Source organism: Labrus bergylta, chromosome 9, assembly GCF_963930695.1.
Source record: "Labrus bergylta chromosome 9, fLabBer1.1, whole genome shotgun sequence".
Taxonomy (NCBI): domain Eukaryota; kingdom Metazoa; phylum Chordata; class Actinopteri; order Labriformes; family Labridae; genus Labrus; species Labrus bergylta.
The window spans coordinates 25,273,997-25,287,628 of NC_089203.1; positions in this window are offsets into that span (position 1 = coordinate 25,273,997).

Genomic DNA, 13,632 nt, shown 5'->3' on the forward strand with positions numbered 1-13,632 from the left:
GCCTGTGTGGACACACACACACACACACACACACACACACACACACACACACACACACACACACACACACACACACTGTATATCCATGTGTGTTACAGTGTGAGTGCAGCCCTCGTGCTGTGAACAGACACATCATTATAGTATTCACGGACCAACATGGCTTCCAGCATGGTCTGGTCCAGCTGGCAGCAAAACCCCTTGTAGTCGTTTAAAACACACGCACACACACACACACACACACACACACACACACACACACACACACACACACACACACTCAATCAATCTGTATTTGTAAAGTTCCAATTCATAACGAGTGTTATCTTGAGACACTTCACATAAAGAGCAGGTGTAGATCGTACTCTTCATTATTTTATTTATAAAGACCCAAAATAATCCACCTTGAGCCCAGCACTTTGTAACAGTGGCAGAAGAAAAACAGACAGACACCTTGAGCAGAGTCAGACTCACGTTGAACAGCAATGAACTCACCTCATCACATCTTCAAAGGCCTTTTTTATTTGGACTTTTCTCACTCCTCTTACACATCCAGGAGGTTTTGATTTTGGATCTGTTTGTATGTTTTTCAGCGAGACAAGACAAACAAAAACATAAACTCTTGTGTGGTTCAGTTGGTCGAGTCGGTTGTCTCTCCTGGGGTGGTCGATCCACAGCTCCTGCAGCAACATGTCCTCTGAGTCTGTGGGCTAGACACTTACTCCCGCTGCTTTGCCAGCAGCATAAGTGTATGAATGAGAAAAGTTACTTCTGATGGACACTTCGCATAGCAACCTCTGCCACCAGTGAGTGAATGGGTAGGTGTGAGCTGTAGTTCAAAAGCACTTTGAGGAATCAGAAGACTAGAAAAGCTTTATACACCCTCAAGTCCATTTACCATTTATCTATGAAAAAAAGGTTAAATGAACATTAATTTAGTGATTTGATTTCTTGCACTTGTAGATGCTGTACTTTCAACAAATTAATGCAGGGCCACGAAAACAAGAAACAATTGATGCAAGTTGCATGCATTTATGACAGATTTTCCTCACAATAAAATGTAATTTGAAGATGAATTTTGTAATGACCACTAGTCTTTGGCTTGCTGCTGTGTCTTGTCTGTGGGTGTGTTCGAATTGTAATTTTTGTTCAGGAAGGTTCCTAACTGAGTGAAATGACCCGGAGGCATTTAAGAGGCGGCCATGATAAGAGCTGTTAGAATTCTCTAAAATCTAAGGAAAGGTGGGTCAATGCTTCCTTTATAACCTCGTTTAGCATAGGATACACTGGACCATCCTTTACCAAAGGAGATGAGATATGCCGCCCCACAATTCCTTTCGGCCGCAACATTTAAAGCGAGTCGCGCATCCGACCGTTCACGGACATTAACGATGATCGTAAAGTGACACAGATCATGTAAGAGATAAAAGATAAGAGACATTTTTATCAGATGATGTTTTATTCAACATATTGCATTCACTTAAGAATGCTTTGTGCAGTTGTACATTTGTATGCTTAAAACATTATGTGTAGGCTATATCTTACATAAATGTAACAATTAATTTCATACAATCATATTTATGTTGATGTTGATTTCTGATTGGACAGGAAGGTGATGGTTTCACTTTTCTTACTTGTAGCCTGGTGGTCTATATTGCTTTTATTTAAATCCCAACCTTGTGGTGATTAGGATTATTTCACCGGTAAGAAGGCACAGGGGAAAGGTTTTTAGATGCGCTTTTTGTAGTCCATTTTCTGAACATTGTAGTTTCAACACGGCAGACCCACGTCATTAACCTCCACCGGCCAGTCGCATTTAATGACATCGCCTTGTGGAAATGTCATCGGATCGTCAGAGCAACGAGATCGCCTTTCCCTAAGTCCTTCATGAATTCTCCTAACATCTTTCCTTGACCTCATGACGTTTTCCCCGGGGTTAAGGTGAAGTGGACAGTGAAAGGAGATTAACGTGTTGTTAAAAGCAGGTTTCTCCGTTAATCTCTCTTTGGTGTTGATATCAGATTTGTCTGCAGACTCACCCTCCTCTGCTTTGCCTATCCAGAACATGTTGGGAGCTTTGTGTCGGATGTTACACACACTGTAAACACACCTGGGACGAAAAACCACACACCTCCTTCTTCCGGCTTCAGGTGAGCCCTGAGAGAGATGGTGTCGTCGGTGTCAAAGAATAGATCATCTCCCGGAAACTAAACTTCGTCTTTCAGAGAGGTAAACACTTCTGTTGTGCGGTAGATTCACTCACATGTGGTTTTGTTTTGTGGCGGACTGAAATCAATGTGACCCACAGGAAACAGGCACCTCAGCTTGCAGCGCCCCCTGGGGAGCAGGAGGGGGCAACGATCACTTTTAAAACACAATTAATAAGATAATAAAACGTCTTGTTATGAGTGTGATAGTTTTAATGTGAGTTATGAGTATCCAGATTCAGTTAGTATTATAATGATGTTCATGTATAAAACTTTGTATTGTTTTTTTATTGTTCTTTCATTTGATTTTATGAAGAACACAGATCTGTTGAATGGAATATCTCACTATTAGTGATTTATAACTATTTCTGTCACTAAGGCTTTTGAAAAGAGCAGTGAAATGTTTAATACTAAACAAAACTTTGATTATATTTGATTTCTCTTTTTAAACTCTCTCTGTAATTAGTCGCAAAGTACAAAGGTGAGTATTTAGGTAAGGATAATACCGTTCCTCTACCAAAGCTTATTTTTTATATTAAAGTGAAAATCTTCAAATAAATATGTTATTTAGTACTTGTAGTACCGAGGTAGGTACATTTTTATTTTATTATCATTTATTTTTTAATCCGTCTTTATTGACAAATTTAAAACATACAAAAAATGTTTATACAAATTCTTATAGAGGATGAACATACAACAGTAAAATACACAGGAACAAGTTAGTTCAATCATAAATCAAGACTAGGGGGGATTATTATTATTATTTAAATAAATAAATAAAAATCAAACTTTTCCAAAAGTATACATCAGGCAAATGTAAGCAGACAACAATCTGGAGCAAGAACAAAAACATTCGACAAGGGCCAGAAATCAAAACAAGAATTTCGACAAGTCAGCACTAATCTTTCTAGCAATCCAGCTAGATTTCATTTTTTTCAGAGATAAGAAAAAAATATTTATAATTTATAATCATTTATAAACCAGTCAAAGTAGGGTTTGCTGTTTCTCCACTTACTACAGTGAATACAATATTTATGAGTAAAATAAACTTTACCATATCAGAAATTGAAGGGTTTAAATTATCCATAAAATAGAGAATACTATAAGTACCAAAAGATGGAATATCATTCATTTTTAGCGACAACCAACTTCTAATGTTGAGGTAGGTACATGTAGTAGGCTAGTAGCGTTTTCAGAGTGTGTGTGTGTGTGTGTGTGTGTGTGTGTGTGTGTGTGTGTGTGTGTGTTTGTGTGTTTGTGTGTTGTTGTCCAGCAGAGGGCGCTGTTGGCTTTGTTTCATCACAGATTTAAGTTTAGCGCTTTCACTCTGCTCTTTAGGTTGTTGTTTTATCTGTATTCTGTTACCAGATGTTTTTCTCCTTCTTCCTGTTTGCTCCTGTCCTCATTGTTAACAGGTCAGGTGAACAGGTTGTTGTTGCTGCTATGGTATATACAAACAGGAAGTGTCAAATCAGCCCAGATTAACTATATCTGAATATGAAACTTTTTTTCTTTTTTTTAAATGTCTAAAAAAAGACAAAAATTAAACCACAAACACTCAGACAGACAAAAACACTGTTTACAAACCATGAAAAACTATAAATCTGGTCAGCCATCCTATTTAATACACACACACACACACACACACACACACACACACACACACACACACACACACACACACACACACACACACACACACACACACACACACACACACACACACACACAGAATCTAAAGCAGCATTTCACTGGGAGCAGCTCCTGCACGTTGGGAGGGGAAGGTCTGTGGTGCAGGAGGTTTCAGTGTTTGGATGAATTTATGTGAGAGGAAGTTCCTCCTGCTCGCTCCTCTGTTTTCTTCTTCTTTAGTGTCTCAAAAACAAAGACCCCTCCATACATCAGCTGACCCCCCCACCCAGGTCATAGCCAGACCAGGACCACAGCCATGCATGCTGATGAGGCTCCTTGTGTGTGCATGTGTGCGTGTGTGTGTGTGTGTGTGTGTGTGTGTGTGTGTGTGTGTGTGTGTGTGGGTGTGTGTGTCAGAGGGGTGTGGCTTCAGGACTGCAGGTCGTACATTATTACAAGGCGCTGATTGGTCGACGGTGGTGTCAGGGAATGTGCAGCAGCTACAGATGTCTGCAGAGAGCCATCAGGTCACGACCTCAGTGTCAGTGTCAGGACCGCCCCCCCCCCCCGCCACCTCCAGCTGCATCATCATCATCATCTTCATCCTTCTCCTCCTCCTTATGGAGCGAGACTCGGCTCTTTGTTCTGATCATGGCTCTTTAAACTGACGGCTCGTGCAGAAACATTCTGATACTCCCTCATGCCGAAGATCGACTGAACAGAACTGAAGAGAGGAAATCTTTCTGTCGAGACCTTTGACTGTATATAACGATAGACAACAGCCCCCCCCCCTCTTCCTGTTGTGCAATAATGAAGCCAAAATACCCCCATGACAAGCACTGACACATTGTGCATTTGGAGACAGAGTCTGTGCAGTAGAGATCAGCTGGTGGAGCTGCAGAATTGATGTCCTGCTCAAAGTTCAATGACTGAATTGAAAGTGTTTGTTACATTTCCTCTCACCGTTTCTCCTCTACTCTTACAAAAGGGTGCACACAGCGCTGCAGGAGCCTTGTTTGTCAACACACTTGTCCATCATGGTGATATCACCCTTTTTATAGCATTGAATTAAATCTGCCAGAAAAATTCACACTTAGATAGAAGTCAGCTTCAAGAAGAACTATAATGACAGATACCATGTTTCTGAAATATTTATCTGATGTGTATTTAGATTTTTTAGTTTGACCCGTGTCCCATCTGTTAACATGGAGGATGCAGAGCTTATGAGCCTTACTGCAGCCAGCCTGCGGGGGGATCTCTTAAGGTTCTGACTTCACTTGAGGCGCCGTGTTGCGCTGTCCATGCTTTTTACAGTCTGTGGTTGAGATGCAAATGTCTTAGAAGAGGTCTGGCGAGAAGTGCATTCAGCTCTATTGCATTAGTTCTAACTCAAGCCTTCAATTACAGAGCAGCCACTTAGCCCAGCTGTGTACTGTTCAATACAATAGTGGAGGTTAAGAAGAAGAAGACATATCGCTATCGGTGTCATCGTTGTCTCGTGTTTTGCAGATTTATCGGGTGCAGAAAGTCCTCAAACCCAAGTTACATCTCAGGCTTGCATAGAAATATATGAATAAATACATCCATATAATAAATCACACTTTTTTGTTGTCAAACTTCAAGTTAGCGTCTGGAACCTTAAAAACCTAACTCAACTCGCATGTAATAAATTACCCTCTCCAACGTATAGCCATTTAACCACAGCCTATAGACACCATGGTTACAGCTGACATTAACACATACACATACTACAAATGGAAAAAGTTCTGAGGGAAGACATTATGTGAAAAAAACGATGCGGAAGTTGCAGACAAAGCAAAAAAGTCCCCCAAACAACGCTACAATGACAATATTTCAATGCTACGTGTAGTTGGACAGAATCACAATATGAACTAAAGAGAGGATAAGAAAACACTTACTGAAAGACAACATAATGCAGCAGTTTAATATAGTGTTCACATATAGTATGCACCAAGTCCAATCAGAGGTTATAGATGTCACTCCCCCCCTCCTATTGGCTCAAGGTGAATTCTCTGGATAATATCCTGCTGCGTTCTCACATCAGCTCACTCGGACTTGATGCAGGAAAATATGCTAGGGGTCTGGCAGGAGAACGTCCGGGTAAAGTGTGTTTGAAACATTTGGCTGTTTGCAGTTCAAACACATAAAGCTCCTCCTGGAACTATCAGGAGTTTCTCAAGTGTGAAAGCCCGATGACATTATTCAATAATCTGACACACGAGTGCGTCACCAAAAAAAGCTTCTCTCATCTCATTTCCATCCTTTTTATTCACTTTCAAGCCTTTGTGTGATTAAAGTTTCAGAAACTATTTTTCCAAAACAACAAAGTTTAAAATGATAAAATATTTGCTTACACATATTCTGACTCTTTGCTACGTTCAACAGATTGAACTGCCTGTTTTTACCAGCTACACATTTTCATCTTTTCTCTGTTTTCTCAGTCTTTTTATTTCCATTTTTTCAATTTACTCTTCCTTCCTTTTCTCTGTGCTTTCCTTTACTCTTCTTCTTCTTCTTCTTCTTCTTCTTCTGCTTCTTCCTCTTTTGTTAAACATGCAGAGGTTCATTTCTTCTTCATGTATGATGAATCATGAATGAACTGATTTCTGTGTTTTTGTAAATTAATTGATGGAAAAGTTTGTTTCAAAGTTAATATATTGAAATGTGAAGAGAAAACAGTTTTTTTTTTAATCACAACTAGCAACACTCAAACCTTTAAACCTGATGATGCAGAGAAAGGGCATCCCCCCACCCACACACATACACACACACACACACACACACACACACACACACACACACACACACACACACACACACAAACACACACAAACACACACACACACACCAAGCTTTCACATGCAAACGAAGCAGACATATGGAGAGGAGGTCTCTGAACTGCAGCTCCTAAAGATTCAGATTGTATGACAAATCACGTCCAGACCCCCCCTCTGAGCCCCCCACCAGAAAACAGCTTCATTAGGCTGAAAGAAGTTTTTGCAGCTCTTACAACTCCTCTCCTCTCCTCTCCTCTCCTCTCCCCTCCCCTCCTCTCATCTCCTCTCCTCTCCTCTCCTCTCCTCTCCTCTCCTCTTCTCTCCCCTCCCCTCCTCTCCTCTCCTCTCCCCTCCCCTCCTCTCCTCTCCTCTCCTCTCCTCTCCTCTCTTCAATCCCCCTCTCCATCTCTCCATCACCTCTTCTCCTCTTTCTACATAAACTCCTCTTACTCCTCCAACACTTCATTATCTTCCTCTCCTCCTCTTCAAACACCTCCTTCATTTTCTCTCCTCATCCTCCTCCTTCTCATCTCCTCTCCTACTCTCATATCCTATTTCTTGTCTCCTATTCTTTCTTCTCTCCTCCTGATTCTTCAACCCCTCCTCCTCTCCTCTTTGGCCTTCTTCTCCATTACCCCTGCTCTTCTTCCTCTTCCCCCTCCTCCTCCTTCACTTCTTCTTTGTTGGGGAGATTGCATATGTTACTCTTAAAACACATGTTGCCCCCTCCTCTCTACAGTCTAATCAGAGCTCACTCACTCCCGCTCAGACATATCTATCTCTCTTTTAAAAAGTCTGTTTTCTGCATGATATTAGGCCGTGATGCTGTGCCTTCTGGGTTTTGTACGAGCTGTTTGACCTCCTGTGTGACAGCATTTTTTTTTCTCAATGAAACACAAAAAATCTCTTTCCGGATAATTTTCTAAAAACAGGTTTGAAGTTTCATGATCACATACTTGTACATTAGGATGTCAAGAGAATGAAGCAGAACAGAGTCTGATACTTTGATGGCCTATTTTGCTTTTCCCTCAATGCTACTTGTGGTTCAACCCGATCACAATATCAAAAGAATTGCAGAGAATTACAGAAAACATAATTCATCATGTGCATGAGGATAGTAACAGTCGTGTGCAGGTCAAGTGATGTAAATCTCCCTCTTGAAAATATGCTGCTGAGTTACCACCTGAGCTCACCTCGACTTCTTGTGGACAGTTTTTTAAGGCAGGCAAAGTCTGGGTAAAGACGGGGAGAAACATGTTTTCTCTGTACAACAGGTGTCCAGGTGACAACAGGTATTTCCAGCTGAGAACAAGTGAGTCCAATTTAGAAAAAGTAAGTCCAGGTGAGACCAGATAAGAACAGATGAGTCCAGGTGAGAACAGGTGATACCAGATGAGACCATGTGAGGTGGAGCCAGCTGGTTGTAAGACATGTTTTATGTCTCATGATCTGTCTGCTCTTTCTGTCTGTACCTCCTCTTCATCACCTCCTCTTACTCCTCTTTATTCCATCCTCCTCCTCTTCCCATCTCTCCCCTCTTGATTGTCTCCTTATGCTCCCCCTTTCTTCTCCTCCCCCCTTTCCTCTCCTCCTCTCTCTACACATACAGGATCGACGTCTCCTCCTATCCATATTCCTCCTCCACCTTTCCTCCCCCTCCTCTCCTCCTCCTCCACCACCTCCCCTCTGTACACCTGTACACTGAGGAGGACTAGGTTTTCCTCCTCTTCCCTTTCCTCTCCTCTCCTCTTCTTTCCTCTTCCTTCTCCCCTCTGTACACAGACTGAGGAGTTATGTCTCCCCCCCCCCCCCCCCCCCCCGCCCCGCCCCCCCCTTCTCTTCTGTGTACAGAAGAGGAGTGATGTCTCCTCTTCTTTGTCTCGTCTGTCTCTCGTTATGAATCTCTTCCCTTCTCTTCACAGTCGTCTTGTTGTTCAGGAAGGTTTTAATCTGAAGGAACTTTGTCGTCAATCCTCGTCCTGAATGCCGCCGCCTCCCTCGCCGTGCAACCCCCCCCCTCCTCCATCAATCTGCTGATGCATTCTGGGAGCAGCAGCTTCCCATTCACTTGTCTACTTGTGTTTGCTCAGAGTGATAATTTACCTCTAGTTTACCCAACATTATGACCACAAAGACACCGTGTGGACCAGGGTTCATCTGCTGCCGCCTATTGCCACGGCAACCCCACGATCTGTCCACATGGCACCTAAAAGACCACAAGCCCTCATGGAGCCTCGAACATAGGACGGGATCCCTTTAACTCCAGCCTGAGATCTGTCTGATGTCACACCAGCTATTCGCCTGACCTCTTTTCTGAAGCTCGCAGTCGATTGGTTGTCACTGAATGCTTACAAACATCTCACACCTGTCCTCTGGTGGTCTCTGAGACTGTCTTTGGGTCCCACCCAATCCCCTACAGGTCTGAAAAGCTCATCTCTCCTGTTTCTCTCTCATAAATTATCATCATTATAAAAGACAACTGCTCTGAGTCAAGCTGCACTGAGCGCCCTCTGAAGGCCTGCAAACTGCTGTGATGATATGCAGCGCTTGTTTTTTGACTTTTCTTACTTTTTGTGCTTTGACGTTTTGCTTCTTGCTAACCTGTTTCATCTATCTGCAAAACTTTTTGTGGCTTGTTGCTTTAAACAACATATCTGCTTTGTTTCTGAGTTTGCAGACGGTTTCTCCCAATAGAACTCTTTTGGTTATTGTGTGTTTTTCCTTGCAGGCCACCGTAGATCCATTAGCGCTCTAAAAGTGAAGTGTTGTGTTGTGTCGTTCAGTTTGTGTGTTGCAAGATTAAACAGTTTAAATTCAGTCTGAACAGATTCAAACTTTTTCTCTCCTTCAGCTCCATCACTTGTTTTTGTTTCCTGCTTTTCTTCAAGAGTCCTCAAGCTTCTTTTTCATCTTCTCTTTTTGTAGTCTGATTGTTTGTGTGGGTATGTGACTGTGTGTGTGGCTGTGTGATTGTGTGTGTGTGTGTGTGTGTGTGTGTGTGTGTGTGTGTGTGTGTGTGTGTGTGTGTGTGTGTGTGTGTGTGTGTGTGTGTGTGTGTGTGTGTCTGGAGGGGGGGATCCTTTGGTTCGTTTCAGTCTGTCTCATTTTCTCACGTGTTTCACTTCATTGAAATTCAATCACATCTCGTGTCGCTGAGACTTAATCCTGTCAGAGCTTCACCCCGGACAGACCTCTCACTCTGCTTTTTTTCTGCTTCTCTTTCTTTCTTTCTTTCTTTCATTGTTGTTTTTTGTTCATTTTCTTCTTCTTCTGTTCATAGAGTTGCAGACACACACAGGGTTCAAACTGAGCCCAACTCACATTATTACTTTTCAAAGTTTGAGTTTGAGTATCAACCACACAAACACTGTGTTTTCTACAAGAAACAATAAATCAAAGACATTTTATAAAAAGAAAAACAAATGAAGCAAAGATACAAATAAATTCCATATATGGATATATATAAAAACTTTGTATAGCCTCAAAATTGTGAAAAATTTTCTCTCCTCCCGTTAAATTAAAATTACCATAAAAAAAAGGAAATGTGTTGCTCAAAAATGTATTCAGTACGATTACAACACTGAGCAAAAAACACAACAATACAAGATTATATATTTATTTTTTATTTATATCTTGATTGTTATAACAATACTTATCTGGTAAAACTACTTCTATACAGTCAATACAAAGTTATGAATGGAAACAGCAAAAATACAAAAACGATATTTTGGTGAATGGGGTTTGGTTCTTCTACAGGATGCAGAGTTAGAACATCAAAATACATAAATGATATTATCAAAGACATTCAAATCACTTTATTAACACCACTGATTAAAAAACCAGGTCGGTGAATTAATGTTTCCGTTTCACTAAAAGAGCGGGACGCATATGCACAAACACACACACACAAACACACACAAATACACACACACACACACACCCCAAAACTTGGGCCGTTCACACACTTGGTCATATAGTGTAAATGTACAGCGTGCCACCCACGTGCCTGTCGTCTGTCAGCCAATAGGAGTGCAGCAGTAAACTGTTTACGTGGAGAGACAAGCTGTTCCATCACTTTGAAGTGACGGAGGCCATAAAACTCCAACTTGCCTCCAACTTCTTCTTCTACAGTTGCAGTGTGTCAGAGTGTAAAAAGGCTTCTCCTCCCACACACACACACACACACACACACACACACGCACACACACACACACACACACACACACACACAGTTCAAACCTGCTCACACCTGAGATACAAACTGATTCAAATAGGTAAGAAGGTCAGGCCCTTGCTTTTCTATTTTTTTCTGCTCCTTGTTTATATCTTACCTTCCTTTTACTTTCTTTAAAACATATTACAGGGATTCACAGACACAGATGTACAAATACTGTACAAAGGGTTTTCTTCTTTGTCTTACTCTCTCGTCTTCTTTCTTGCTCTGTATTTCACTCTTTTATTCTCTTTTATTTCTGTTTTTCACATATTTAATTCTTTCCATAACATTCTACTCTTACGATGCATTCAAACAAAAAAAACCTAGGATGTTTAAGAAGAACGTTGTTGAAAAGTAAACCGAACATGTGAGCAGAATCATTTTCACACCTCTTTCTTGTGTTGCAAAGAAAAGAAGAAATCTCTGTTTTTTCCTTTCTGAATGTTTTGTGTTTTTTCTCTCTTGTGCGTGCAGCAGGATCAGGGCCCTGCAGTCCTGTTGTCGGGGCCTCACCGAGGCTTGTGCCGGCCCTGCAGCCGGGGCAGAGATGATTTGTGTGCAGCCTGGGTTTGGTTTTGTTCCTGCTGAGCTGCATTTGAATAAGAATGATGCCAATAGAGTGGCTGAGGCAGAAAGAAAGCAGCACAAAAGGCCAGAGGAGCTGAGTTTGGACGAGGGACAAACCAGGAGAGGAGTGAAAAGAAGTGCAGGGCGGACGGCCACAATGGAACAATTCACCTTCTAATCGCTTTGATATATTATACATGCCTGAAGACTCTAAACATTGTGTAATTATTTATAAATGACCGCCCCCCCCTCTGCAGAATAAAGCTGCAGAAAGACTCTGCAGGTCTCTGCTGAGCTGCAAACTGAATAAATGGAATAATTAATGGAAAATGGTATGCCTGTCTCATAAAGATGTCTTTAAAAAACACTTAAAGAAAATTGTCCTGTGTGTGCGTGCTCTCTGCACGGTTTACTGCTGAAAGGACAAACAAAAAGCCAGACTGCATGAAGTGAAACAGTTCAGGGTCATTCTCAGTGCTCCGTGTTGATCACTGTTGGTCAGGCTCAGACGGCGGGTTGGACTCTCTCAGTCTGCTGAAGCTCTTTTACATCAGATTAAATGTCTGCTGAAAGCGTTGCTGGAACATTCCAGGGGCTTCTTGACGTCTGCCATTTGATATCACCATGAGCACAGGGGATAGCATGCATCTCAAACCAAAAGGAATGCATGAAGTATACAAAACTTACAGCGCTGAAAAGTCCTCCATGGATTCACTGGATAATATACCACCTTGTCTATGCTTATTTGGTATGTCACATAATAGGTCAACTGGAAAAAGATCCAATACTGATTAGCTGACAGTGAGAATATCGCCACCTACCAAAGTGAGTCGGACATACTGGGTCAATTTATCCTTTTTCCCTTAGTGCATGAAACCCGGACGAGCACAGTCGTCTGATCAAACGGCCTTATCGAGCAAGAACCACAGCTCGACTAAACAGTGCCAATAAACATACTGTCTGATTCTGTGTGAGAGCGTGGTGTTCCTCAAGGCTCCGCTCTCCGTCCCTTTTTCTTAATATATATAATCACCTGTTGCTACAGGCAACCATAACCTGCACAAACCTCTCAAACTTGTATTTTCTATTAAAAAAAACACATTTCTTTACTTCTTTGTCTCAGTCCTGAGAATCCTGACAGATAAAAGTGTTAACTTGTTTTGAAGTTTTGGTGTCTGACATTTAGCCCCAAAAAACCAATGCACACAATGTGTACAATTACCTCAAAGCAAAATCTGTTTTCACACAAGCAGTCAGTGAAGAAGAAGGATGAAATGTAATCCTCTAATCAGACTTCAAGCTCCTCTTACATTCAGCTCACTGATAAATCCTCGAACTGCTCTTTCTCTCCTCTCTCCTAATACATGAGGTTGAGAATAGAAGAAAATACAGAAGAAAATTCTCTGTCAACTTTTGTAGAGTGCAAATATATGCCTTTAGAAAACACAAGGAAACACATACCAGAAATACAACAAGACAGACAACAGAATGGAAGAACAGACACAAGAGAGCCACATTTAATGAGGGCTTAAGACAACTATCACATATTGTGGTGTAGGATAATCAATGAGAAAGTACCTTTAAAATACATTTATTTCTGATGTTTATTATGTTTATTATAAAAAGAAACAAATTAATATATTCTCATTCAATTAAATTGTAAAATAAGTAAACTTTTCTTTTTTTTGGTACTTTCTTTTTATTGATATTTTCAGACTGAAACAAGGCAAAAGAGAGAAGGTAGCAGGAAAAGAAAGGAAAAAGGCAAACATGGGTGATACATTAGTGGAAAAAAAACAAAAAGACAAATCAGAGTTTTTCATTTAAGGTGGGTTACTTTGCGTACAGAATATAGTCAGAACTCTTCCAGACATTTGTATATTGAACCTGAATGAGCAGGCCAGTCTTTCCATGCAGTTTATGTCATTGACGACTGCAAAACAATCATCCTGCAGCCACTTCTGGACTTTATAGAGATATTTATCATGTGACATGAGATTGGTTCGATAAAAAAGCAGTCCACTTTTATTCTAAACTTCTGCAACCTCCTTCCAAAAATGGATCTGTGAGCAACTCCCAAAATACATGAACATGATCTGCCATTGATTTACCACATAGCCTCCAGCATTGGTTCTGACCCTGAGAGCCCTGCTGTAAAACACTTCAACTTCAGAGTTATAAAAGAAGCATATTATTAAGTTCTTCCAGCAGAACT